The 26,824-nt window shown below is 40.5% G+C and overlaps 1 long non-coding RNA gene across 1 annotated transcript in view; it reads left to right on the forward strand.

Annotated features, from left to right (window-relative positions):
• Positions 1-20,394, forward strand: part of LOC140326464 (uncharacterized) — a 48,555-nt gene extending 28,161 nt beyond the window's left edge. The window contains exons 4-13 of the long non-coding RNA XR_011919876.1: positions 11,580-11,787; positions 12,127-12,291; positions 14,190-14,368; positions 14,446-14,503; positions 15,048-15,186; positions 15,344-15,469; positions 18,826-19,020; positions 19,185-19,270; positions 19,635-19,680; positions 20,129-20,394. This is a non-coding gene — a long non-coding RNA (uncharacterized lncRNA). The remainder of the gene's footprint in view (positions 1-11,579; positions 11,788-12,126; positions 12,292-14,189; positions 14,369-14,445; positions 14,504-15,047; positions 15,187-15,343; positions 15,470-18,825; positions 19,021-19,184; positions 19,271-19,634; positions 19,681-20,128) is intronic.
• The last annotated feature ends 6,430 nt before the right edge of the window (positions 20,395-26,824 follow it).

Genomic DNA, 26,824 nt, shown 5'->3' on the forward strand with positions numbered 1-26,824 from the left:
TGGAGGATGGAAATCTGACTGTTTTAAAACATACGCGTATGTACAGCCTAATTTGTGTAAAAAATCCTTCTCTTTTAGGATCTAAATTGGTGGTTTGGATAATTGGACATCCTTTCATTTACTGGGCACACAAAAGAGCTTTGCGGAGAGTTTATACAAACAACTCTGAATTTGACCCATTTGACCCCCTTCGTCATTCACTTCACTGATTCAGATAGAGAGGGATGCTTTGGGCTGATTTTGGTTACGTTTTCCATTCCTTGTTCCAGGCTTGGCTGTAACCTCATATTTTAGTTATTCATCTTGGGGGTAATGATACTGGGCATTCTAAAACCCTTGACATTTTCTTTGCTATTTAATATGACATTTATAACCTTAAACTTTCTTTCAGGAGCTTCGGTTTGTATTTTCCAAAATGGTGCCTCATTTACTCTGACTGGAGTCCTGCACTTTGTTTAATTGCGAACAGATTCGGAAACGCTTGAACCAGCAACTTGCTAAGTGTTTTCGGAAGTTTCAGTGTTTCTCCTTTAGACATGTGGATTTAGAGGGTTGAGTGTGGCCTGTATCGTTCTGATTTTCTAAAGTAGGACTGGATATTTTTTATTTTTAACTAAATTGATTTGGCTTTGGTGGGGGGTGGTGCCGACATTACGTGATTGCAACGCCGGCTGTTGGTGAATGTTGGTAATTTAGAACCTGAGCCGTGGTGACTAGGTTTTCTTCTGTAATATTTTAACAAGATTTGTTAATAAAATAATAGTTTGTTTGAATTATTTTAATTTCATGTGGTAAGCCAAAAAAAAGGCCATGGCCGATTGAAGTCCAACAGTGAGTGATATAGTGCGCATGCGCCGCCCGTCCATGCCGGTTACCTGCTAGACGGCTCGGCGCTCCCCGGACTCCTTACAGGCTCTCCACAGCGGAATCGGTCGGCAGCCACGTTCCCTGCGGGTGGAGTACAGTCCCAGTCCTCTCTGGCTTACCTCCAAGATGGTGGGGAAAGCGGGCAACAAGCCAAAAGACCGCATTTCGCGGTCTCAACCAGTCCGTCTGGCCCTCAAGATGGCGGGCACTCGGGAGACACGTGGAGATGAGGCTCCAGCAGGGATGAGGAGAGAAAGCGGCTCTCCTTTAGGTATGAGCCGGGACCCGGGGGACAGGGGAGGGGAGAGGTACCTTCCCCAACGATCTCCAGATGCCAGCCAGAACATGCAGGATGTCCCCCAGCCCTCAGCTCTCTCAGCTACCCCCCTCTCCAGGACACTCGCCTGCTGCACAAAGTTTCTCAGGCATGCAGGGAGAGGATTCTATGTCTCCCAGCCACAATATACAGCACTATGATCATGGCTCCAGATTTTCTGTGTTAATGCAGGAGCCCCCAGCTTGTTCTCCCCATCCATACTCCCGGAAGCAGAAAACAGACTTTACTTAAATTTAGCTGGTCTTTTGCAGTCCGAGTTGGCAAAAGTCACTGAGACAATCACCTCAGAAGTACAGGATTTACAGTCCTTGGGTGCCAGAATTGATATGTTTGAGAAAAAAGTGGATGAAATGGTGTCTTGTGTTAATCAGAATTCCAAAGAGATAATGGTCCTACACGATCAGATTGATGCCATGCAGCTTAAGCTTGATGACATGGAAAATAGATCCCGCAGAAATAACTTTAGGATCAGGGGCCTCCCTGAATCGGTTAAAGATATTACAGAGGCGGTGGGGCGCTTCCTACACAATCTTCTACCTGATTTGCCAGTCACATTTATTGCTTGATAGGGCACACAGAGCTCTGGTGGCCCCCAAACAAGATGGACCGCCCAGGGATGTGATTGTCAAACCTCACTACTTTACTACCAAGGAAGCACTCTTAAAATTGACCAGGGGCCTGGATTTGTTTGAGATGGAAGGTCATCCGATACAAATTTTCTCAGATATAACGCCATTCACTATCCAACGTAGGAGAGCCCTTAAGCCACTATTGCAAGTCTTGATTGACCACAAGATTAAATATAGGTGGGCCTTCCCCTTGAAATTGATTTTTCAACTGCAGGGAAAAGTTTTTCCTTCTCTTCTTTTGCCGAGTGGGAACAACTCCTCCGAGATCTGGACTTACTCCAGAGAGCAGATGTCCAGCCTACCCCTGACAAGGAGGCTTCCACGTCCCTGTACCCACTGTGGAATAAAGCCAAAGCAGCGGGGAAACAGACACAGAAAACACCTTGAATATTTGTGTTGGACGCGATGCTGTTTTATTTTCTGACTTTATGTCCTTACACATATGTCAGTAGACCTGTGGGGATATTACCCTTGTGGCCGGTTTGGGACAGTGCATGTTCTGATACTTCTTTTGCCTCCCATTCTTGGTTCTTGCGTAACCTTATTTTTGTCTGCGGAGTCTGATTATATTGTTCACCTGAGTTGATCCCTAATTTTATGACTGCCGCTGTGGCCCCAAAGGGGGGCGTTACGGTGATTGGTTATTTATAGTTCACACTGGCATGTTCTTTAATTTTTTGTTCTACTATTGCGTATGTTTTTAATTTCCTATTCGGAATTACTGCTGTGTTGTTATATTTACTTAGTGGCTGCCAAGCCTTTCTCAAGCATATTGTACCTCTAGATAAAGATGCTAAAAGTTTTGCTTAGGTTTGTTGCGGGTACTCTATGCCTTAGTGTCTGCTTCTGGGGGGGAGTTGGGATCTGGGGGGTTACACATGCCCTCAAATTACAGGGAATCCAGTTCGGGCCCTATTTATTTGACTTGGCCCGGAGGGAATTTTCCTGCCGAGATGGACCTATTGGGAGCTTCTAGAGGCACAGGGGTTGGGGCTGTCCCTCGGACCCCGGGACCAGGTTTGTCCCGGGGGCCGGGGTGGTGCCTGAACTCCCTTGGTGTTCTATTTGCATGTTTCATGTGCTAATTGACTGTTTTGTGTTTGTCTTGTTTGTCTTTGGTGTTGTCCTGTAGTCCCCAAATTTTCTTTCCCGATCCCAGAGGAAGTACTTATTTGGTTCCGCGTATACTGCTTTTCTATGATGACTGATCCATCCGCGGCCCTGGTAATTCATTCTAAGCTAACGTTGTTATCCCATAATGTTCAGAGTCTTAACTCTCCTGTTAAACGATCTAAAGCATTCCACTACTATAATTCTTTAAATGTTGATATTTTGGCCTTACAAGAAACACATTTTTCCAATAGTTCGGTTCCCAAATACCTTAATAAAAATTACCCGATTTTTTATAATGCTACCTCTGACAAAAAGAAATATGGAGTTCTTCTGTGTTTTCGGAAGAGTTTGAATTTCTCACCTCTAGAGGTCTTTAGGGATCCAGTAGGTTTTTAGTAGGGATTGGATATGTTGGTCTGCATATGATCACGGTGGTATCGTACTATGCGCCCAATGAGGGTCAAGTGGCGTTTTTTTACACTCTTTTGGGTGAGATTTGGCCTAAAGTGTGGGGTTCCTTGATACTGCTAGGGGATTCCAATTTGGCCTTGGATCACATACTAGATAAATCCAAACCAGGCAGATATAGGGATCCTCCAAAAAAAGGCCACGGCCTCTCACTTTTGCTGAGAAAATATGATTTAGTAGATGGCTGGAGGGAGATGAACCCATCGGTTAGAGACTACACATATTTTTCTGCGGCCCATGATCAGTACTCCCGTATAGATCATGGCTTTATCCAGTCCCATATGCTCCCCAACTTACTTGGGGCCCGAATTTTGTCGACTTCTTGGTCGGATCATGACCCCCTGGCTTTATACCTGACAGGCTTTAGCAGACCACAACCCGGGTTTCGGTGGAGATTTAACGAGAGCTTTATTTCTGATACCATGGCAAAGGGAGAAATAGAATCTTTTTTGAGTAGCTATTTTCAGATTAATGTAGCGAGTGACACATCTCCAGCCATAAACTGGGAGGCTCATAAAGCTTATATTAGGGGTGAGTTGATTAAAATGGGAGCAGCCACTTTCCGCATCACTAAACTCCTTCTTTAATGAAAATTTGGGCACAGTGGCTCACACCTCCACACTATGGGAGGCCCACAAAACAGTACTCAGGGGACATTGTATTGCTCTGGGATCTCGCCTTAAGAAAGACTCCAACTTACAACGGACAATAGTGACTCAAGAAATAAAATCTGTAGAGAAAAAATATGAGGCAAAACCATCCCTGTGCCTCCTGAGGGAGTTAACCACCCTCAGGTCTAAGCTGAGGGCCTTGGAACTGCGGAAGGTTAGCTGGTGGATGCAGCGTGTCCGCCAACAGTATTACTATAAGGGTAACAAGGCGTATTACCTGCTGGCCCGGAAATTGAGGGATATGCGAACTTGTGCCTCACCTGAGGCGATTAGGGACGCGAAGGGGAGGGTACGGTACGACCCCTCCCACATTGCCACCTGTTTTGAGGCCTATTATTCTAAATTATATCAATCGGTTCACAATGACCAAGCTCCCTTAGGCGGTACGTTACGACCGACCATAGATTCTTATCTGGCACAGATGACCCTACCCAGGGTTAATTCAGATATTCTAGAGCACCTAAATAGCCCTATTACAGAGGAGGAGGTGGCAAAGACTATTGCCCAATTGCCTTCCTCCAAGGCCCCTGGCCCAGACGGCTTTCCCTATCTTTATTACAAGACGTTTTTATCAGAGCTTTCCCCCCACCTGCTGAGTCTTTTTAATGACTTTCTGCAAGGCAAGCCGATCCCCCCCTCTATGCTAACCTCCCACATCACGGTAATACCGAAACCGGGCAAAGATCCGCTGGATTGCTCGAGCTACAGACCTATAGCCCTGTTAAATTCTGATTTAAACATTTTTACAAGAATCCTGGCCTCCAGGCTGTCTAAATTTCTCCCCTCCCTTATACATGGAGATCAAACAGGCTTTATCCCATACAGACAGGCAGCTGATAATACCAGGCGAGTTATCAACATCATTGACATCATTAATAAAAGGAAAGTTCCATCCCTGATACTCAGCTTGGATGCTGAAAAGGCATTTGACCGCCTCAGTTGGCCTTTTATGCTAGCTACTTTAAATAAAATGGGTTTTACAGGCCCCTTTGTCAAGGTAATTGAGGCTTTATATTCGGCCCCATCGGCCTCAGTCAAGCTCCCTCATGCCTCTTCTACTACTTTTCCCATCAAAAATGGAACGAGGCAGGGGTGCCCTTTGTCACCCCTGCTTTTCGCCTTGTGTATTGAGCCTTTAGCAGTTAGCATTCGTTCCAACTCTAGTATACATGGGATACACGTGCGGGGGAGAGTGTACAAGCTTTCATTATATGCGGATGACATTCTTTTGACTCTCTCCCAACCCTTCATTTCTCTCCCCAATCTTTGGAGGGAGCTGAGGGATTATGGGGCATTGTCGGGATTTAGGATTAACCCCACAAAAACAGAGGCACTCCCACTCCACACTTCCTTAATGGAGCTCCAAGCACTGCAGAACTCCTTCTCCTTTAACTGGCAGAAACATTCCATCTCCTACCTGGGGACCCAAATCACTCCCACGTATTCTCAGCTATACTCACATAACTTCCCACCGATACTCAAAGAGGTGAATGCCTTTCTTTTTAAGTGGAAAGGCCACCCCTTGTCCCTACTTGGTAGAATAGCCTCAGTGAAGATGATGCTGCTTCCTAAACTATTGTACTTGTTTGAGACTTTACCGGTTAGAGTTCCCACTCCAGTTCTGAGGAAACTCCAAACTGATCTTTTGCGTTTTATTTGGGCCTACAAGAGACACAGAGTATCTAAATCCATAATGTGTACCCCTAGAGAAGGAGGTGGCCTGGGAGCACCAGATATTTATAAATATTATTTAGCAACCCACCTGAGACACCTCCAGCAGTGGACATCCCCTCTGCCTCCGAGTATCTGTGTAGAATTGGAAAGTGAGTGGATAGCCCCCACACATCCCAATGCTATGCTGTGGAGCTCTTCCCTCTTATTAAAGGACTCAGACTTAACGGCACCCATGGCATTTACAAGGAATATTTGGAGGATCTGTAAAGACAAATTTGGTTTAACGTCTTCTCCATCAAGATTAACCTCTATAATTCTCAACCCACAAATTCCTGATAGCCTGTCCAGCTCAATGTCTGGTCCATGGAGGGATAGAGGCCTTTTCCAAATTAGACATATTATGCACCCAGTTGAACAGAGATTACTCTCCTTCTCTGAGCTAACGGACAAGGTGGAGATACCCCGTTCCTCCTTTTACGCCTACCTCCAAATTCGGCATTACGCCCAGTCACTTCAACACACGGCTACCTTCCAGGCTCTTACTGATTTTGAGCGATTATGTATGAAAGGTCCATATACCAAAGGTATGATCTCTGCTGTCTACAGGCTCCTCCATGCATCTGCTCGGAAGAGCTCAAATAAATTCGGCTATATGCTTAAATGGGAAGAGGTTCTTGGTCGGTCCTTGTCCTCAGAGGACTGGTTGGATATTTGGGAAGCAGCACACAAAAGGTCTATCTGCACTCTGTATAAAGAAAACTTGTATAAGATTCTACTTAGGTGGTACCACACTCCTGCGGTATTATCCCGCTTGTTTCCTAATGTGGACCCTTTATGCTGGAGATGCGGTACACACAGAGGGACGATAGAGCATATCTTCTGGTTCTGCCCCATTATTCAGAGATACTGGATACGGGTTAACGATATATTATCTACTGTGGTCCAACAGCCAATTCCCCTGGATCCCATTTCTCATCTTCTAGGTCAGCCATTATTAGCACTACCTAATGTGTCTCGCAAATTAGCTTCTCATATGCTAGTTGCAGCACGTACACTAATCCCTTCCAGATGGAAGGTGACTAGACCTCCCTCCATGGAAGACTTCTTTGGGCGTATCCAAGAGATCCGCCTAATGGAGTATCTCACAGCACTCATTAGGAATACAATAGACAAGTTTGAAATGATCTGGGAAGCTTGGGATCTTTATTACTCTAACTTGTCCAACTAACTAACAGGTTTCTTCTCCCACCCAGGTCACATTACCTCACCACTTATGTTTCTCAACATGTTTTTGTTATGAGATACGGTTGAAATTGTTTATTATACTGTTGCGCACTGGCTATGTAATGCTCTGCTTTATAATTGTTATTTCCCCTTTTGTGTACTTCCCCCTTTTCTTTTCTGTACCCCTGTTTAAAACAAAAATTTACAATAAACATACAATTTCAAAAAAAAAAATGGGAGCAGCACACAAATGGGCCCACAATAAACTGATAGATACTCAATCCCAAGCCCAAGACTCATGCTCTCCCTAAAATTAAGACTAAGGGTGGTAGGCTATCACAAAATCCAGAAAAGATTCTTGCAGCCTTTGAGGACTTTTACAGTCGTTTATATGGATCTGAGGACTCAATCAGCACACAGGGTTTCTTAACAAGCTTGACCTGCCCAAATTACAGCCTAAACATAAGGCGTTTTTGGACAAACCCTTTACGGTGGAGGAGTTGCAAAGGATCATGGGTCTTCTCAGGGTGGGCAGCTCACCTGGCCCAGATGGTATCTCCAATCTGTATTACAAGACGTTTAGTCCTGTACTGGCATCGCACATGGTGGCATATTTTAACTACCTAAGGGAGGGGAACGCCTTGATGGGCGATGCCAACAGGGCATTTATTAGTGTGATCCCTAAACCAGGGAAGGATGCATCGGAAGTAGCAAATTATAGGCCCATCTCCCTGTTCAATTGTGATTTAAAAATTATGACGAAGATCATGTCACTTAGACTGAGCTCCTTTTTGGGAGCTTATGTGCATCCGGACCAGGTGGGCTTTATGCTACATAGGCAGGCACCGGACCAAACGAGGAGGGCTATTGATCTTATATCGGTAGTAAACTCGGGCTGGGATGGGGGCCCATCACGTCAGGCCATGTTGCTTTCCCTTGACCTCCAAAAAGCATTTGACAGCATATCTTGGAAATATTTGTTCCAGGTACTCCTTAAAATGGACTTTGGCACCCATTTTACTAACCTTCTTTTGGCTTTATATGATTCCCCTGAAGCCAGGATATCACTAGGGGGATTCTTTTCTAAAGCTATTCAAATTAAGAGGGGGACCAGGCAGGGATGCCTTCTCTCTCCACTTCTGTTTGCCCTAGCAATCGAACCTCTGGCGATAGCTTTACGGGCAGATACTAATATTCAGGGCATTAAGTGTGGCCGAACTGAACACAAATGTGCACTCTTCGCTGACGATATCCTAATGTTTATCACCTCCCCAATTACGACCTTGCCTAACTTAATGAAAATTCTAGATGAGTTTGCATTATGCTCTGGTCTGAGGGTTAATAAAACCAAGTCTCAGGCTCTTAATAGAAATCTCCCCACTGAGACGATGTTAATGCTCCAGGGGAATTTTGATTTTATTTGGCATAAAGACTCCATCCAATATCTGGGAATTCAGTTGACCCCGGCATACAATAGTCTTTACAGGTGTAATTATGCTCCGCTGCTTAAAAAAGTTTATGCGGACATTCGGAGGTGGTCCTTCCTACTTCCTAGATTGCTCTATTTATTTCGTATGCTCCCAAAACAAGTGCCTATGAGATAGATTACACTCCTCCAATCTAGATTAATGCAGTTTATATGGGCAGGGAAGAAAGCCAGATTTCATAAAGATACGTTGTTAGCCCCTAAATGCATGGGAGGGCTGGGAGCCCCACATCTGAAATATTACTATGTAGCAGCGCAAGTGGCACAGTTTTCATTAAGTTCCCTGCAGGGCACTAGGCCCCAATGAGTTGAGATTGAGAACCAGGATAGTTTCTTGGGATCCATAGACTCCCTCATGTGGCGGAGAAAAAACACAAGAGGCTATGTAAAATGTCCGGCCCTATCTCATTCTATTCAGATAGGGGACAAATTTAGTCACCATCCGAAGCTTTCCTCTCTTCATAAACCGTTGACCCCACTCTGGAATAATCCAGACTTCCCGCCGGGACTAAGCCCGGCGAACTTTCATTGGTGGATTTCTAAAGGTTTTAGACGAGTTAAAGACTTGATAGATGTACGAGCAGTATTTAGATGGGATCACTTGTCTACTCAATTTGAAATTCCTGCCACAGAATATTTTCATTATAGACAATTATACTCATTCATCAACCAGATAATTAGAGAAGCTCCAAGACGCATGCGCTCCTCGCCGTTCGAAAGCACTTGCTCCTCCATAGCCACCACCAAGGGGCAAATCTGTTATCTACTCGGTTCTAGTCAACCAGAATAGTAAACTGAGATATATGAGGGAATGGGAGTGTGAATTGGGTATCACATGGGACTTGGAAGAGTGGCAGGACATGATCTATGCCCTTTCTAAAATATCCCTAAACTCCGCGGTGGTGGAAGCTAACTATAAAGTGGCTCTTAGATGGTATCTCACACCGGCTAGATTGGCAAGGATGTTTCCCTCAGTTTCTCCTTTATGTTTCCGAGGATGCGGGGACAGGGGTTCCATGATACATATCTGGTGGACTTGTCCCGTTGCCAGGACATTCTGGGATGAAGTATTTAAATTAATTTCAAAAATAGTACAGCAGGAGATTAGTAGCTCTGTGGAAGCCGCCCTGTTTAGCAAACTTGACACAATCTTACCGAAACCTATCAAGAAATTGATTAGATTGATATTAGTGGCAGGTAGAATTGCATTAGCTAAAGCATGGAAGTCCCCCGTGATTTCCATGGACCCCATAGTATCCAAGTTGAACTAGATCATGGTGAACGATAGACTCACTCATACCCTAAAAAAATCCCTAGACAAATTTGAGGATATCTGGGAACCATGGATTTCTTTTAATAGCTCATAGTCCTTGATTTCAGGGAAATTATCTTGGAATATGGTGTTTTAATTAAGTTGATCTCTCGTGCTTCCTCTACCTTCCCTTCCCCCCCTCCCCAGTCGTGTCTACCCTATTTTCTTTGTTCCCTTCCCCTTTTACCTTTCGCGTCTCTCCTTACGTCCGTTACCTGTTTGGCGGTATGGTCAAGATGTGGGATGCAATTTTGTACTTCCCACTCGTAATTTACTAATGCTTGTGACTTTGTCTGGAATGGAGTTTACTTTTTATGACTATCTTTCTCACACATTGTTAAGGGAAGGGGTGGAAAACATGTTCTGTTTATCACAAGCGATGTATGTGAAGCTTTATGTATGTTGGCATCTAAAATGACCATACGTTTGGTTTATTGGCTCTTGTTTTTGTCTTTTCTTGTTAATGTTTTGTTATGAGAAAATCTTAATAAAAATATTGAAATACAACAGTGAGTGATAGTGAGTTTGTTTTATTAAGTAATAAAAGACAAATTTATTTAAGTTTGTCTTGGGCATAAACAAAACAGGCTATAATCCCACAGGCAGGGAGCACAGCAAATGCTAGCTCCCCACATGGGATTATGCCAGCAGGAATGACATTAATTGCTTTAAGAAAAAAATATTTCCCTTTCTGGCTCTGTTTTTTTTTTATTTTAGGACACACTTACCTTATATGGCAGGTCCTAGGTCAGGTGCCTGGTATGATTAGCTGACTAATCATGAGCCAAGAGCTATAAGAAGAAAGGAAAAAAGATTAGTTCACAGTTTCAGAAAAGATTCAGAAGCTTTCCCCACCCTCCCTTTCTTTGTCATGGCATAATTTATGTAGCATGGTCTGTCTTTGGAGAGGACCTAAGGTGAATGTTGGTCATTTAGAACCTGTGCCAGGGTGAATAGATTCTCTTCGGTAATATAATAATGAAATTTGTAATAATAATCTACTTTGTTTGAATTATTTTAATTACATTTGTTAAGCCAATAAAAAGGTAATGGACGATTAAAGTCCAATAGTGAGTGATAGTGTGTTTTATTTAATAAGTAATATAAGATTTATTATTTATTTATAATATAAAATGGATTTTTGTTTGTTTTGGAAAGTTGTAGTTTAAGGGATAAATGTGGGCTACAATCCTATGGGAGAACCCATCACTGGGTTGTTGCTGGAGGCAGTGAGGCTTGTGTCTAACTTTGTCACATCCCATGATTATAACATCAGGTAATACAGATTGACCTCAGTAGGCCACTGGAAGTCCATCTGGGGCTACTTAAACCAATCTGTATATTGCCAACTGCGGGGCATCCTGTCTTGCCGAGTCCCAAAAACACAGCCATAGAGTCAGTTACTCACAATGTTGTAGTTATCCATGTTAATGATGTTGGTGTTACATTGATATTTATTGCATCTGGGTCTTTTTGGTCATTGGGGGTTGCTGTGAATTCTCTTTTCTACACTATGGTACCAACATTACAGTATTGGGTTCATTGGATCAGCTTATATAAGCCATACTATCTTCGTGCAGTTTGTATATTCTCCTTGATTGTGTGTTCCAAACATTGGGCTGGCTGGGTAATTTGTTCCTGCCCTGACAGGTCCTAATGGGTGCAGGCACAATGGTATCGGGATCATTAGACTCTTTTGGGCAGATTCAAGCATGTCTGTTATTTGTCATCTCAGGAAATACTTTTTTTTTTTCTACCATTTTGTCTCATGTCCCATGTTCTTGCTTTGTCTCTGCAGCCAGAACATAAGGCTCGTCTTCTACAACAACTGGAGAAATCCAAGTACAAAGCCCGGCATTGATCCATTGGAAAAACTAAACTAATTGGGGAGCTTTTCAAGCTAAAGATGATCTCAATAAACATTATTTTTCACTGCATAACGACACTGCTAAAACATTGTGATGGGGAGTCACTCAAATGTCTCTGCTGCTTGCTCAGTACCATTGGTAAGAACTTGGATCTTGATAAAGTGAGATAAAAAGTAAATTTTGCATTGTTTATCATTTTTTCTACATAAAGTGACAGTGCCATGGCTGCTGTATCTGAGAAGGTTCTTGTTTATCTAGGAGCTTGAAAATCTTCTTTTCAATATTAAAGGAAAGGTTTGGCACCAATATTATTTTTGGCTATCTGTAAGAGTGACATTCTTTCCATAGCCCAACAATGTAAGAGGCATTCTTTGCAGTGACCACTAGGACATTATACTGTGATCTGTTGATATAGAAATTGGCAAAGGTTACACAAGACCTGAAAGTCACACAACCATAAATAATGCTTTCTTCCAGCGACGCTTTGAGGGCTTCAAGTTTCAACTCTTATGCATTGCACATGGAAGAGAAAGACCCGACACTGGAAATAGGGGCAAATGGAATATGGAAAGCTATCCACTCATTGCTATAGCCAAATCAAAGACAAGGCTTCCCAGACACCAGAAAAAGACGAAGCTTCAGGTTGCTATTATTTCATACATAATTATTGTACATACATCATTTAGGCATATATCCAGTCTGGTTTATGTAGCAACTAGACAGAATTGCTTAGGCTATTAACTGTTTGTCTTATGCAGTCCCAATGCATTTTACCTTCCTAGACTTCCTCAGGGAAGTTAAGCTTAAGGACTGCTTGGTCTATGCATGAATATAGTACAAGGAAAATAACAGTAAGATATACAGCAAAATATAGTAATATGACAAAAAAGAAGAAATTTACATAACCAAATCATAAAGTAGTATGTATTAAAATACCATGATTTAGCAAATGAAAGGTAGTGATATGTGACTTGTTAGGTTTACAAACTTATATAGTTATGTTTGAATAAGGTATTGATAATTCTATACAATTTAGTAGTGTAGAGTATTTATGTATATGTGATTGAGACTGTGTGTGTAAAGAGTTTGTACCGAATACCTATGTCTAAATTACGATTACAAATGCATCCAAATATATGTAGGATATGGAATGCCAGTGACTTCTTACTTTTAGGTTGCTAGTCAATAGATAGACATAAATAGTACCCTTGTTCTATGGATATACATAGGGAAGATTTCAGCAAGAGTGTGTTGCTAGTGGGAGTAAAATAAAATTGTTAATAGGGTCTGATTTGTCTTAATAAAAGAAGACCATGAAAATGTTGGGATAGGGGTAGATATGAATATAAGGAGATACATACCTGTTGGATGCAGGTACATACCCATAGAATGCAGGTAAACAGGAGCAAAGACACCGCTGATGGTGTTTTTTAGGAAATAAGTGTCCTTAGATTATAAGGAGGTATGATGATGGTTGGTGAAGGCTCCAAGACCTATTAGGGATTGAAGCCCATTAGCGCTAATTACATTTATTACTACTTATGTTATTGTTGGGAGTATTTTAAGTAAATTAGGTACACTTGCTAATATGGTACACATAGGAAAACAAAAAATCCTACGACTTACTTCTAAAGATGAATCTGAACACTTGGAACCATTTAGGTTGTAAGGAGGTATGTTGATGTTCACTAAGTGAGGCTCCAAGACTTATAGGGAGTGAAGCCCATTAATGCTAAATATATTAACACTAATAAATATTTTTATTGGAAATGTTTTTAAATAGAATTAGTGATAGAGTACCGACTTACTTGTGGAGATGAGTTTCTTGTAAAGGGCTGGTCCTACATCCACCAATGTAGCAGCACAAAAGCATGCACTAGTGACACACTGGGGCCTGAGGTAACGCTGGAACACGCCTAATAAGGCCATGGTTCTGGCGGCCTGACACAAATACACAGAAACATACACATTCTGTTGGGTGTTCATGTTTTGTGTAGACATCAGAGGGGTTTTCCCCTGATTAAACATGGACTCCTTATCCTACATGCAGGACACAAGGAACATCCTGCAGAGTTGGATAGGTGATGTGCCCATAGTGGGCGGAGCATACGTGAAACCAAGAGGATGGCGCTTGGTCCCCAGAAGTCCTCACTCTGTCAGGGGGATCCTCAGTGTTGAAGGAATATGGGAGGCGTTCTTATGGGATCACATATATGTGACAAGTGTGTGTGAGTGGTAGTCTGTGTGCAGTATCAATAAAGTGCAATCATATAGCATATGTGGCATACAAATAAATGGGAATGGTACATAATACAAACAATGATAACTGGTGTGATACATATCATAAAGTAACATCATGGTTTAAACCATAGTAGATAATATGCATATGAACATATATAGTATTAGAGCAGCTCATGCCCACCACTTCTATCTGTAACCACAAGTAACAATGTCTGCTGGTGCCCAATGAATTTTGTGTATGTCACATTCTTGTTAGTCACATCATGCTATTGAGCATTTCTGTTGTAAATGTCCAAAAGGATACACTGCACCTTCCGTAAGCAAATGATCCACTTCTGGTAGAGAAACTGGGTGCCACGAAGAGCTGTCCAAGAACCCAAAACCATTTAGCAGATTCACAAAGAAACCATGATGGAAGAATTGGAGGAACAACAGAAAATATTTAATAAACTGATGCTCAAAGACAGCTGGAGACAAGGTGGGGCATCAACTCTTCCAACTGGTATAACATCCTGGTATATAGGCATGCTGACTTCAATGATCTGCTCTTTACAGGGGGTAAGAGAATGGAGAAATACTGCAAAAGCATGAACCAAAATATACAATACTAAAGGTGAGAAAGGATGATTTTTTTTCAATACAGCAGTCTGGATAAAACACTACCATTTGTTAGATGTATCAAAAGTAGAATGGAATTTTGGCTTCTACTTGCTGATCATTAGCAGTTAATTACAGTTGGGGTCCAGTTATGAAAAATGTGATAAACTATTCATTCAGCAAAAGTTAATTTACATTTGTCCATTGGAAATTAGCTCAATAGTCAGCTCAATAGGGATTTTTGTACATATTGTAAAGCTGCGACTGTTGTGCAAATCATTTTATGCCCAGATAATTGTCATTGATTTCCAGATTGTTAACAGCAAAAGAACCTTTAGAAAGTTAAGAGGGGAGTGAATACTTATAGTAAAATGGGAAAGTCAAGGCTTTCCCTAATTTGTACAACCCCATCCAACCAATTTGGCTTTCCTTAATTTACCATGGATCTGGACATAACCAACATTCCTTTCTGCTTTATCCCAATATAGTTTTTATCCCAGAGCAATTTTATGTATGGGAAACCATCCTCAGTCAGGGTGCAATCCTTATTTTCAATACAGAACTTCAACACATCTACTCCCCTTCTGGGTTGAATGATACCCAATGTCACTCAATCAGGAAAATCGAGGGCTTCATTCACAATGTATGGTGCCGGGAGAAACAGAGTGTCACACAACCTGCCTGAGGTCTTCAGAAATGGTAAATATAAAACAGCATAAAGGGAACATGTTGGGGGACCATCAAAGGAGGGAAGGAGACACTGGTGAAAAATAATGTAGCCCAGAACTGATTTAAAACATTGTAAGTCTCCCTACTTATGTCATTTTGTGATGCTGACATTTTTTTTTCATTTCAGCGTGTTCCTGATAACCAACAGACTAACAAGATACAATCAGACGCAAAGCCTCTGGATGCATGCAAGCTGACAACAGAACTAGAATCAGATGTCAAATCATTACCTGGAGAGGGTGTTGATGTACCTGTAAGTATTGCTTTATAAAGATTTATGTTAAAGAGTGCTAAAGTATATGGGCAAAAATTAGGAACACCTGATGATCACACCTACTTATATCGTATGTAAACTGCCCTACACCTTTGGGATGAATTGGAACACCTATCACGATCTAGGTCTTCTCTTGCAACATCAATACCTGACCTGACAAGTGCCCTTTTGGCTGAAAGGGTACTAATTCCCACAGATATCCTCCCATAAAAGCTTTCACAGATATAAAGAGCCCGTTAAAAGCCACAACCAGCAGGGAAGCTCCAAATTGACTTTTTTAGAATGGGATTTCCAAAAAGCACATGTAAGAGTGATGTCAGCTATCCACAATCCTTTGGCCATATAGCTTAGGAAGACCTTCCTGGTTGTGTTTATTGATGGAGAACAAACTGTGTAAATATTTGATGAGTATTCTGATACTTCCAGCTGCTAAAAGTGGAGAAGTTCCATCTCATGCATGCATTTTCAATCCACAGTTGTCCATAATACCTTCAATGGATCGAATAATGTGTGAATAGTGTCACTCAGCCCAGAAAACTAAGCACTCAACAGTGAACAGAGAGGGTCAGGGCCTTATGTCCTAAAGCAGACAAGGTAACATAGTATGTGATTTATAGTTTTGTGGCAGGTAGGTATCAATTTAGGGGCCCCACCCCAACGCTCCTTGCTATGTAAGTGGCCCTGGGAGTCCCCAATTTGCATTTTAATTAGGACAAATGGTTTAGGAGATAGGAAGGTTTGTACCTAGAGTGTCGTAAGGCTGCAGAATATGACAAGCAGCCCAAACTCACACACAGCTATACACTGTGCCGAGGACGTCATTACACACGCCCACTCAGGAGGATACATTTTTACAAGCTTTTTTTTTCAATAGAAGCCATAGCACAGCTAGAGAATGGGGAAGGGACAACCTGTGTCTTGATCTCATTCTAGCTGTGCTGTTTCCCCAGCCAGGCTCTTAGCAGCTTAAATCCTCTAAATGGATGACAGCTGAAAACAGAGCAGCCTCCCCGTTGTCGGCTCATAGGATTAGAGCCGCGGATGGGAGCCGGGTAGAGGAGGCATGGCGGCCGGGCACTCCATCCAACAATAGGGGGCTGGGGGGAACTATGTACATGCACATATTTAGATGTGTGTGTGTGTATATAAATACATACATTTAGGTCATAAATATTTGGACAGAGACTTTTTTCCAATTTTGATTCTGTACATTACCATAATTAATTTTAAATGAAACAACTCAGATGCAGACTTCATTTCAGGGGCTCAAAAGTAATTGGACAATTGACTCAAAGGCTATTTTATGAGCTGGTGTGGGCAATTCCTTCATTTTGTTATTATCAATTAAGCAGATAAAAGACCTGGAGTTGATTTGAAAGGGGGGGGGGGGGCGCTTGTATGTAAAAGATTTTGCTGCGAACAGACAACATGCGGTCAAATGAGCTGTCCATGCAGTTGAAACAAGCTATCCTTAAGCTGCAAAAACAGATAAAACCCATCCGAGAAATTGCTACAATGTTAGGAGTGGCAAAATCTACAGTTTGGTACATCATGAGAAAGAAACAAAGCACTGGTGAACTCAGCAACGCCAAAAGACCTGGACGTCCACGGAAGACAACAGTGGTGGATTATCGCAGAATAATTTCCATGGTGATGAGAAAGTCCTTCACAACAGCCAACCAAGTGAATAACATTCTGCAGGAAGTAGTTGTATCGATATCCAAGTCTACCATAATAGGAAGACTGCATGAAAGTAAATACAGAGGGAGCACTGCAAGGTGCAAATCACTCATGAGCCTCAAGAATAGAAAGGCTAGATTGGACTTTACCAAGAATTGATACCTAGATTGACCTTTACCAGAATGATGGCAAGAAAAAAGTATAGATAAGGTGTGGAACATCTCATGATCCAAAGCATACCATATCATCTGTAAAACATGGCAGAGGCAGTGTAATGGCTTGGGCATGAATGGCTTCCAGTTGCACTGGGACACTATTGTTTATCGATGATGTGACACAGGACAGAAGCAGCCAAATGAATTGTGAGGGGTTCAGAGACATATTGACTGCTCAAATCCAGCTAAATGCAGTCACATTGATTGGGAGGCGTTTCATAATACAGATGGACAATGACCCACATCATACAGCAAAGGAACCCAGGAAATTATTAAAGCAAATAAATTAAATATTCAAGTCAGTCACCTGATCTGATTCCAATTGAGCATGCATTTCACTTGTTGAAAACTAAACTTCAGACAGAAAGGCTCACAAAAACAACAACTGAAAGCCGCTGCAGTAAAGGCCTGGCAGAGCATTAAAAAGGAGGAAACCCAGCATATGGTGATGCCCATGAGTTCAAGACTACAGGCTGTCATTGCCAGCAAAGGGTTTTCAACCAAGTATTAGAAATGAACCTTTTTTTTCAGCTTTTTAATTTGTCCAATTACTTTTGAACCCCTGAAATGAGGTGATTGTGTTAAAAAAAGGCTTTAGTTCCTCACATTTTTATGCAATCTTTTTCTTCAACCCACTGCATTAAAGCTGAAAGTCTGCAATTCAACTGCATCTGAATTGTTTCATTTAAAATTAATTGTGGTAATGTACAGAAACAAAATTAAAAAAAGTTGTCTCTGTCAAAATATTTATGGACCTAACTGTATTTAGATATGTGTGTGTGTGTGTATATACTATTGCTAATAATCTTTATGATTCTACCCCACTAAGCTGAATTCTAGCTAGATCATTTGAAGATCACTAATGAAGTCTCCTAGGTCTCACATAAGCCTGGAAACTTTCTTTGTCCAGAGGACAGCGGAAGCTTTCTGGGAGAATGTCCACTGGATAGATGACACCAAAATACAGCTTTTTGGGAAGGCACATCATTTGACCGTCACAGATAGTCTTTTGTATTTTTCCCTTTTTTTTGTGTTCTTCCAGTGCCAACAAAATAAATAAACATGACAATACAAAAGTATTTGTAATTGCAACTATTTAATGCAAAAAGCATTTTCACACCTAAATGCAACGTTGCAAATATTTTTGCCCTAAATTGTATGTTATGTCTGGCATTTATGGTTCACTCAAACCAGATAAAGATAGTTTCCATCTAAAGGACTAATTAGTGCTCTTCAAATGATTTAGGTAGGATTCAGCTTAGTGGAGTGGAATCATGACGATTATGTATGCCCATACACACAATATTAGGATTTCACAATTGCAAATTATGTAAATTTGCACCATTAAAATCAATCTTTCATGTTTTTTTTTGTTTGTAAACAAGTAATATCTTAGAGTAGTTTAAAGAGGTGTTGGAAAAATCTTTTTTTTTTCTTTAGATAATGCTTCACCAGTGCTACAATCGACAGGTGTCTATATATGCCAAGCAGCGTATTATGAGGAGGCTGGCGGACAGGTTGTAGACCCCTGCAGGAAGTCGCCCAAGTGTGCTCCAGTTATAGCACACTTTGAGTGACCTGAAGCGGAGGAGACCAGATTTCACTGGAGACCAGATGGGGACCGCATCCTTTCTGGTAAGTATTGCATTTTGTTATCTCCTCTTGTTAAGTGGATGTGTTTTTAAATTGTTTTTGGTGGCGAAGCTAGTATTGTCTAGAGTGAGAACTGTTTAATACTTCTTAGATTTTATTACCTTTATTATTTATTATGTTGTATTTTTTTTTTTTTTTTATTACAGCCCATCCAGGTGGTTGGCCTTGCTAGAGGAGGCCGGCGCGGTGGAGGAGGCCGAGGTTCTATCAGACAAGGCGGCGGGCGTTGCCTGTAAGTTTACCTTATATTCACCTTTGGTTAAAAATGTTGAAATCAAAACACATTCTTACACACGTACAACATTTTAGGTAAAACTACAAAGATCTAGCATGATTTCATGTAGCTTCCACTCATTAATCATGCTTTTGCATCAAATGAAAGGTTCTTTCTAGGTTGTTGGCTAGCATGAAGAAAAATAGACATGAGTGGTTCAGTTGTCCCTTACTGGCAAATTTTTTATCAAAATTATTTTTTACATAACCAAAAAGTATCTGTTAGAAGTTCAGCCTTAAACTGTTATTCTTGAATAACCGTACACATGTACTTTAGTCCAGCCCACCCACTTTTACTTATGCTGTTTTTTTTTAATCTACAGGCGAGCTTGCCTTCACCTCCGCCAGACTCAAGTTCCTCATCTGAATGTAGGTATCTATAGTGTTTCTAGTATGTGATCATCCCATTGGGACAAATAATATAAACTAGGATACAGTTTGTTAGACCTAGCTCCAATACATATAATTTTGAGTGTATCACTAGCTTCATGTCTAGGCAGCTTTTAACAGAGGCCAAAGGTAAATGTAATTTTGCCAAATTTGTCCCTTGTGAAAAGCCGAACCTCCATTTACCCCAAACTGCATCACTTTAGTTCTCTTGCCCTCATTTGCTGGTCCCCAGGAAGTAGCAATCTTTCTTGTTTTGATAGGTGGAAACAACAAAAGTAGTGCTGTAATAACTTCATGAAACTAGATAACATAGCTTTCATTATTTAGCACTGTACAATTTAAGAATGGGCTGCATAATAAATATACTGTTGCATTCACTCAGTACTTACCTCTCTAAATTTTTTTTTGTCTCCTTCCACATACACAGCCAGTTCATGCTCCAGAGGCAGCCAGCCCAGAAGAGATCCCATCACCACCCACATAACAGACATCCTGCCAGGAAATTTCTTGCTATCTTTTTTTTTTTTTTTGCAGGGATAATACTTTTGTTAAATGTTTTTCTCAAACTATTACAGTCCATTTTTTTTTCACCCAGCGGCAAGGCTAGAAAAAAGCCTCTACTGGCCACACAGGAGGATGTCTGCCATAGTGCATCAGCTGGGGATGGACCCTCCTCAGGGCATGCCCAACAGATTTTTTAAAAATAAAATGTTTTTATAAAGTTGTTTTCCCTATTTACCAAAAATGTTAGTCACAAATATGGCAAGTGTTAGAAGGCCTTCTGAGCTGTTTTGACATCCATGGTGTCTTTCCCCCCCCAAAAAAATATTCGTTTTTACACATTGGTTGCCCAGGAACCTGCATACATATATAAAAACATGCTCTTATCCTACACGAACCTGTTTTTTAAGCTTGGAAGAGTTCCGACCATTCCAGCAATTCTCTCTAGTCATCTGCCAAATCATCCTTATGACCTTAAAAGGAATTTAGTTGTGTTAGAGATGTCCTCTTCAAACTATTTGTGATTGTAACATAATTCAACAATACATTTTGCATTCAGTACACAGCTGTACACCCCTTTGTGTGCGGTATTCGCTCCTTACCAATAGCCATAATTGTGCTAATTTAGGGAACAAAGATTACGCAATCATGTTTTTGCATAGGTTGTTTTTTAGGGTCATTACAACAATACTAGTATAGTATTGAGTTTAGACTTCATACTTGTTTATAATAGTTTTTAGAAAAATGGTAATACTTTCATGTTCATCTTTGATGAGATAACCAAACTGAATGCTGAGCGTACTTGGCCAACATCAAAGTAAACTTATCTAGGTGAAGGGTAGAATAATTGTGAGGTACACTAACCTGTAGGTAAAACAGAAACTAGACATTGGACTAACTTTTACAATTAAATGACTTCATGCAGGAGAACTAACACTGTAGGTGACATAAAAAAAATTATAGAGGTGTTACACTTTGTTGAAGAATAAATAAGGAGACATGCCTCACCTGGCATCCAGCAACCACCTAGTGCAGTTGGTGAGCCCGGCCACATCCACCTCAGCAGGCTGCCTTGACCTGGTTGTGGGTCCCTGCCTTGAAGGAGGTGGAGCCAAATGAGGCACTGGGCCTGAAGAGCAGAGTTTGTAGGAGGTGAAGCTGGCCCAGCAGAAGATGAAGGCGGAGCCAGGCCTGCGGGAGGTGGAGCCCACCCCACAGGAGGAGGAGCCATGCCTTCATGAGGTAGAGAGTAAGCCATAGGAAGAAGGGATAGGGGCAGGTGTGAAGGAGGGGAAAAGGGCGGCAATAAATGTGGTATATTTCTTAGGATTTGCAAATCCAGTGTGTGAGGATATGCTTGACCCAATAAATATTGTTGGCCCAGGGATTCACTGGACATATTACAGAGATGATCAACTCATAACATGTACTGATCTAATACGACCGATGCTTGTTGCTGAACCAACTTAACCAGACGCTGCATGTCATTATGTCTTTCTTGTTGTTCTTGATGGAAAAAACTACTTTTTATCTCAAACTCTATTAACAATAATAAAGATGGATCATTAATCACTACTCTCTGGAAGCGATCTTCTCTATCCATTTACAGATTGACTTTTCCATTTAGAGTGACATTGCTATTATGAATTTGGACTTGAGCTCGGCCATTTACCCGAGTACATAGAACTAAAAAAAGTGTTTAGTAAATCCGCCTTTTCCAACCCAGAGACATTCTTTAACCTCCCTAGCGGTACATTTCTCTCCGGTTTTATATGTCTAAAAGGGGTACATTGTTTTTCATGAAAATTTATTTTACAGTATAATTTAATAATATGAGTATAATAAAGTTTAAAACACAAAATCATGTAAAATATTACATTAATTTAAAAAATAATATATATTATACTCATACTATTACCTTATACTGTAAAATAAATGTTCTTAAACAATGTACTGCTTTTACACATATAAATCCAATGTATTGCATTCAATACAGTTATTTTGTATTGAATGCAATACAAATGGATTTTGAATTTCCCGCCCCGCAATGTACACACGCAACGACGTCACTGGGAACTGGCCCGGTGACTCATCGAGTGCAGAAGACACACGGGCGATGAAAGAAAAAGACAGGCATTGAGGAGATAGACAACGCGGGACGCCGGCGGATCAGGTATGCACTGTATTTACTATTACTTCCCATAGGTTTTCCTACCCCGAGCGTGACTCGGGGTTCCCGCTTTCAGCAACTTTTTTTCTACCCCGAGTCACACTTGGGGTTACAGCTAGGGAGGTTATTGGGCCTACATGCTCAGATCTGATCTTTTTGCTATTGTTATATTTTAAAATATTTTGGGGGTTTGCCTTCCTCTCCTTTTCAATCTGTCTTTTATTTAAATGTTTTGCAAATATCTCCTTTTCACATGTTTTGTTTAGAGTTTTCAAACGATGAAGGTGATCCTTCATTTTTATATTTTTGGAATGTCCAATTCTTGTTCTTAATGGCTTTTTTAACAATCAGCAATCAGATGTTCCGCGGATCAACTGTAATCTTTCCCTAAAAGCTTTATTACCCAGTTTTTTTCTGTGCTTCTAGAAAAGAATCCAGCTTTTTCTTAAAGCGTACCTAAACTCACAATTTTCACTTTACATAAAAGGGTAGACAATCCTTTTATATTAACAAAAAAATACAAACACACAGAATTTTTACTTAAGTGGAAAACCTTTTGGGTGCAGCACCAGCATCTGTGTACTCAAAGGTAAATTGCAGGGCTCAAGTCTAAATTCATAATAGCAACATCACTCTGTAAATGGAAGTCAATTTGTAAATAGACACTATATCAACGGCTACTCCACTGTCGCAGAAACTTCTCGACGTGGATCTTGATTAAACTCTCCAGGACCTTTCCAACTAAATTAAATTTACCAGTCTGTATTTACCGTATTTTTCGCACTATAAGAGACACCTGGACATAAGACGCACCTAGTTTTAGAGTAGGAAAACAAGAAAAAAATATTCTGAACCAGTACCAGGTGTGTAGTGGGGTGGACACATACCATTCCCCAGCTGTGTCTGTGTCCTTGCTTCTGTCATTATCCCCAATGTATAAACCTGAAGTTTATATAAGTTTAAATTAACTTTATCATCAGCTCTCTGTACCCTGAAAATTTTAAGTTTCTACAACAATCAGTGTGGGACGGTTTATACATAAGGTTAATAACACCAATAGGGACACAGACACAGATCTTATGCTGCTGCTGGTATATGAAGGGTAAGATTATTTCACAGTTCAAGATGGGCAGGGAGCAGCACACCTGATCTCCGAGGTCTATAGGACACGTCCACACTTGCACTGTGAAATAATCCTACTCCAGCTGCACGAGATCTGTGTTTGTCCTTGCTGTTCTTATTATCCCAATGTGTAAACCAGGGGTCAGCAAACTTTTTTGGCTACTAGGCCATTTTAGGAGGTCAAGAAGGCACACTAGGCTGGACTCTCTCTCAAGTCCCGCATTGATAGCACCACCAACACCAGGAACACCCCTGAAAAGGAAATCCATATCCTCCGCAATGCATACGGAGGGAAGGGAATGTCCCTTTAACCCGGCAGAAGTGTTAATGCCGGCCACGGTAAAGAGGGAAGGGAGGCATAACAAGGAGGCTCAAGAGCCGCGAGTTGCCAACCCCTGCGGGCCAGGTTTAGGCCGGATCGACCAAGGGGGCGTTGAGCCAGAACACACTACTGACTAGGCCGTATCTGGCCTAAAGGCCGGAGTTTGCTGACCCCTGGTGTAAACCTTCATATAAACGTGGTGCATCACTGCCAGTGGCCGCTGACAGTACTGCAGCCAGTCAGCAATATTCACCCTATAAGATGCAGAGACATCCCCCCCCCCCCCCCCCCNATTTTTTGGAAGCAAAAAATGAGTCCTATGGAGCAAAAAATACAGTACTTGGTAATGACTGTGCTCCCTTTTTGAAGATAGGAACCACATTGGGCCTACGCCATTTTATTGGTATGAGATTAAAGAGTCTCCAAAATTAAAAATATTTGCTTTGAAACAACTGAGCTCAGCTCTTTGAGGACACGTGGATGTAATCTATCAAGTCCTGGTGCTTTGTCAGCCTGAGTTTTGGCCATCTGTTTCTCAATCATATCAATTTTAATTATGGCACACTTTAAACAATTGCATTGCTATTAGCAATTGGGACTTCAGATCTGCCATTTTCCTTTGTTTTTCATGTTTACTAAATCTGCCTAAAATGCCTACATGCTCAGATCTGATCTTTTTACCATTAATATATTTAAACTATTTTGTGGGGTTTGCCTTGATGAAGGTGTTCCTTCATTTTTATACTTTTGGAATGCCATTTTCTTACTCTTTAAGGACTTTGTTTTAACATTAGTTATAAGCCACATAGTTTTAATTTTAGCCTCTTAATCTTATTACCCATTGGAATATATATTTCAGTGTGTTTGTGTAGAACATACTTGAAACATTCCCATTCCAGTTCTGTGTTTTTTGAGGACAATATTCTCTCCCAGTCCAAGACACAGAAAGCCGCCCATAATGGAAAAATTGCCCCCTTAACTTGAATGATTTTATCTTTCCTATTTTTGGTTCCTGTTTTTAACTTACATTAAGTTAAGTCATATTATGGTCACTGCTACCCTGATTCTCGTTTTTTTTGCACATTTGTAATACATCTAACATATTGCTTAATACTTTATGCGTTATTGCTCTGTTGATTAGAATTTAAAGGGTATTACCTCAGAAGTTGATATTTTGAATTAAGCACATGTAAAATGAAATAAAGTAGCCCTTATGAAAGTTGAACATTGAATAAAACCTGACAGTGTTTTACTTTTCTTTGCAGAAGATTTGTAAATTGTGATCATTATCTGACCTTCCACATATGTGCAAAAGGATGCTTGTTATCAGTGGTGTATACATATGTTATGTTAGACCGCTTAGATGAAAGAGCAGGAAGCACATTTTCATTAAGAAAAGAAAAAGTGTAAAGCATTTCCAATGAAAACTGTGAAAAAAAATACAAGACTAGAAGAAAATTATGTGGAACTTTGATTAGGCTTTCAACAGGAGTGGTGGATTTTAGTAAATATAATATTCATAGCTATCATGGTCACATTACAGATTAAAAAACAGTAGCAAAATAACTGATACAAACACAATAAACAAAAGCATTCATAAGGTGTACCAAAAGGTAGTTAAATAACTATGACACTATTAGTAAGTTAATCTACACAACTATATATATCATTTACACAATACATTTAGTGCAGAGTTATGCCTGGCATTCAACAGCTCAGACATCTTTCATATCCTATTACTTCCCTTTAGAGCCCCCCCCCCCCATGCCTACTAAAATTGAGGAAATATGAATAATTGCCTAAAAACTACAAGCTCGCCCTTGCAAATAAATTGTATACACCTTTTTCACTTGTATGTGTGGTTTTACAATAAACATGGCACATTCAATAGGCAATTAATTTTTGCCTAAAACTTGCTTTGCATGAAACTAGGATAATGTTTGCTACAAACAATCTAGAAAAAAGTCTTACACCCAATTTAAAAGTGGTTATTTCAAATGCACACACAGTAAAGGGACCTCAACAGTAGAACCATATTAACGATCCACAATTTTAGAAAAAATGTTCAGTGGGACAGCCAATTAACCACTTGAGTCAAAATACAGTTGTAAAAAGACCAATAATCAAATACAAAACCTATAGTTGCTTCAAAAATATTCAGAACCCCTTCATTTTTTTTAATTTTGTTATGTTGCAGCCTGATGCTACATTTATTATGTATAATTATGTTTATTATGTATATTATCCTTTATAATCTACTCAGTACCCAATAATGACAAAGTAAAAACAGAGTTTTAGACAATTTAGTAAATTTTAAAAAAACAAAAAGTGAAATCACATTTACACAAGTATTCAAACGCTTTACTTGAAGCACCTTTTTGGCAGTAATTTTCTGGGTATGATGTAACAAGCTTTGGGATGGGTGGAAGTCGGCAGACAGCAATTTTCGATTCTTTCCAAAGATGCAAGGTAGGGTTCAAGACAAGCCTCTGACTGGGCCATTCTAGGTCATTCACAGAGCTGTAAGCCACTCCTGTGTTGTCTCAGGTGGACTCCAATCAAGATGTCCAAACATCTCAGCAGTGATCATGAGAAATGGAAAGCCATCTAAGCTAAATTTCAAGTGGTAATGTAAAAGGTCTGAATGTGAAATGTCCTTTTTTTCTTTTTTTTTTAATCTACAAAATGGTCTAAAATTGGGTTTTCACTTTGTTATTATGGGGTACTGGATGTAGACTAGGAAAAAAATGTACAATTGTAAGATTACCAGGTTACAGTGAAATATTTATCAAAATATGTACCTTTTGCGAGTTACAGCACATATACCCTTGTTTATGTACAATTTGTCTTGTAATGTGTTTAAAAGCAAAAGCACACAGACAAAGCTTACAATTACTTTCAAAATAAGCTATGATTGCACTGATAAGGATGTGACATTAGGGAAAACTTTATATGAGTTGAGAGGGTATCGACAGGGGGCACAATAAATAAATAATAATAAAAAAAAG

This window comes from Pyxicephalus adspersus, chromosome 3 (genome assembly GCF_032062135.1).
Source record: "Pyxicephalus adspersus chromosome 3, UCB_Pads_2.0, whole genome shotgun sequence".
Lineage (NCBI taxonomy): Eukaryota > Metazoa > Chordata > Amphibia > Anura > Pyxicephalidae > Pyxicephalus > Pyxicephalus adspersus.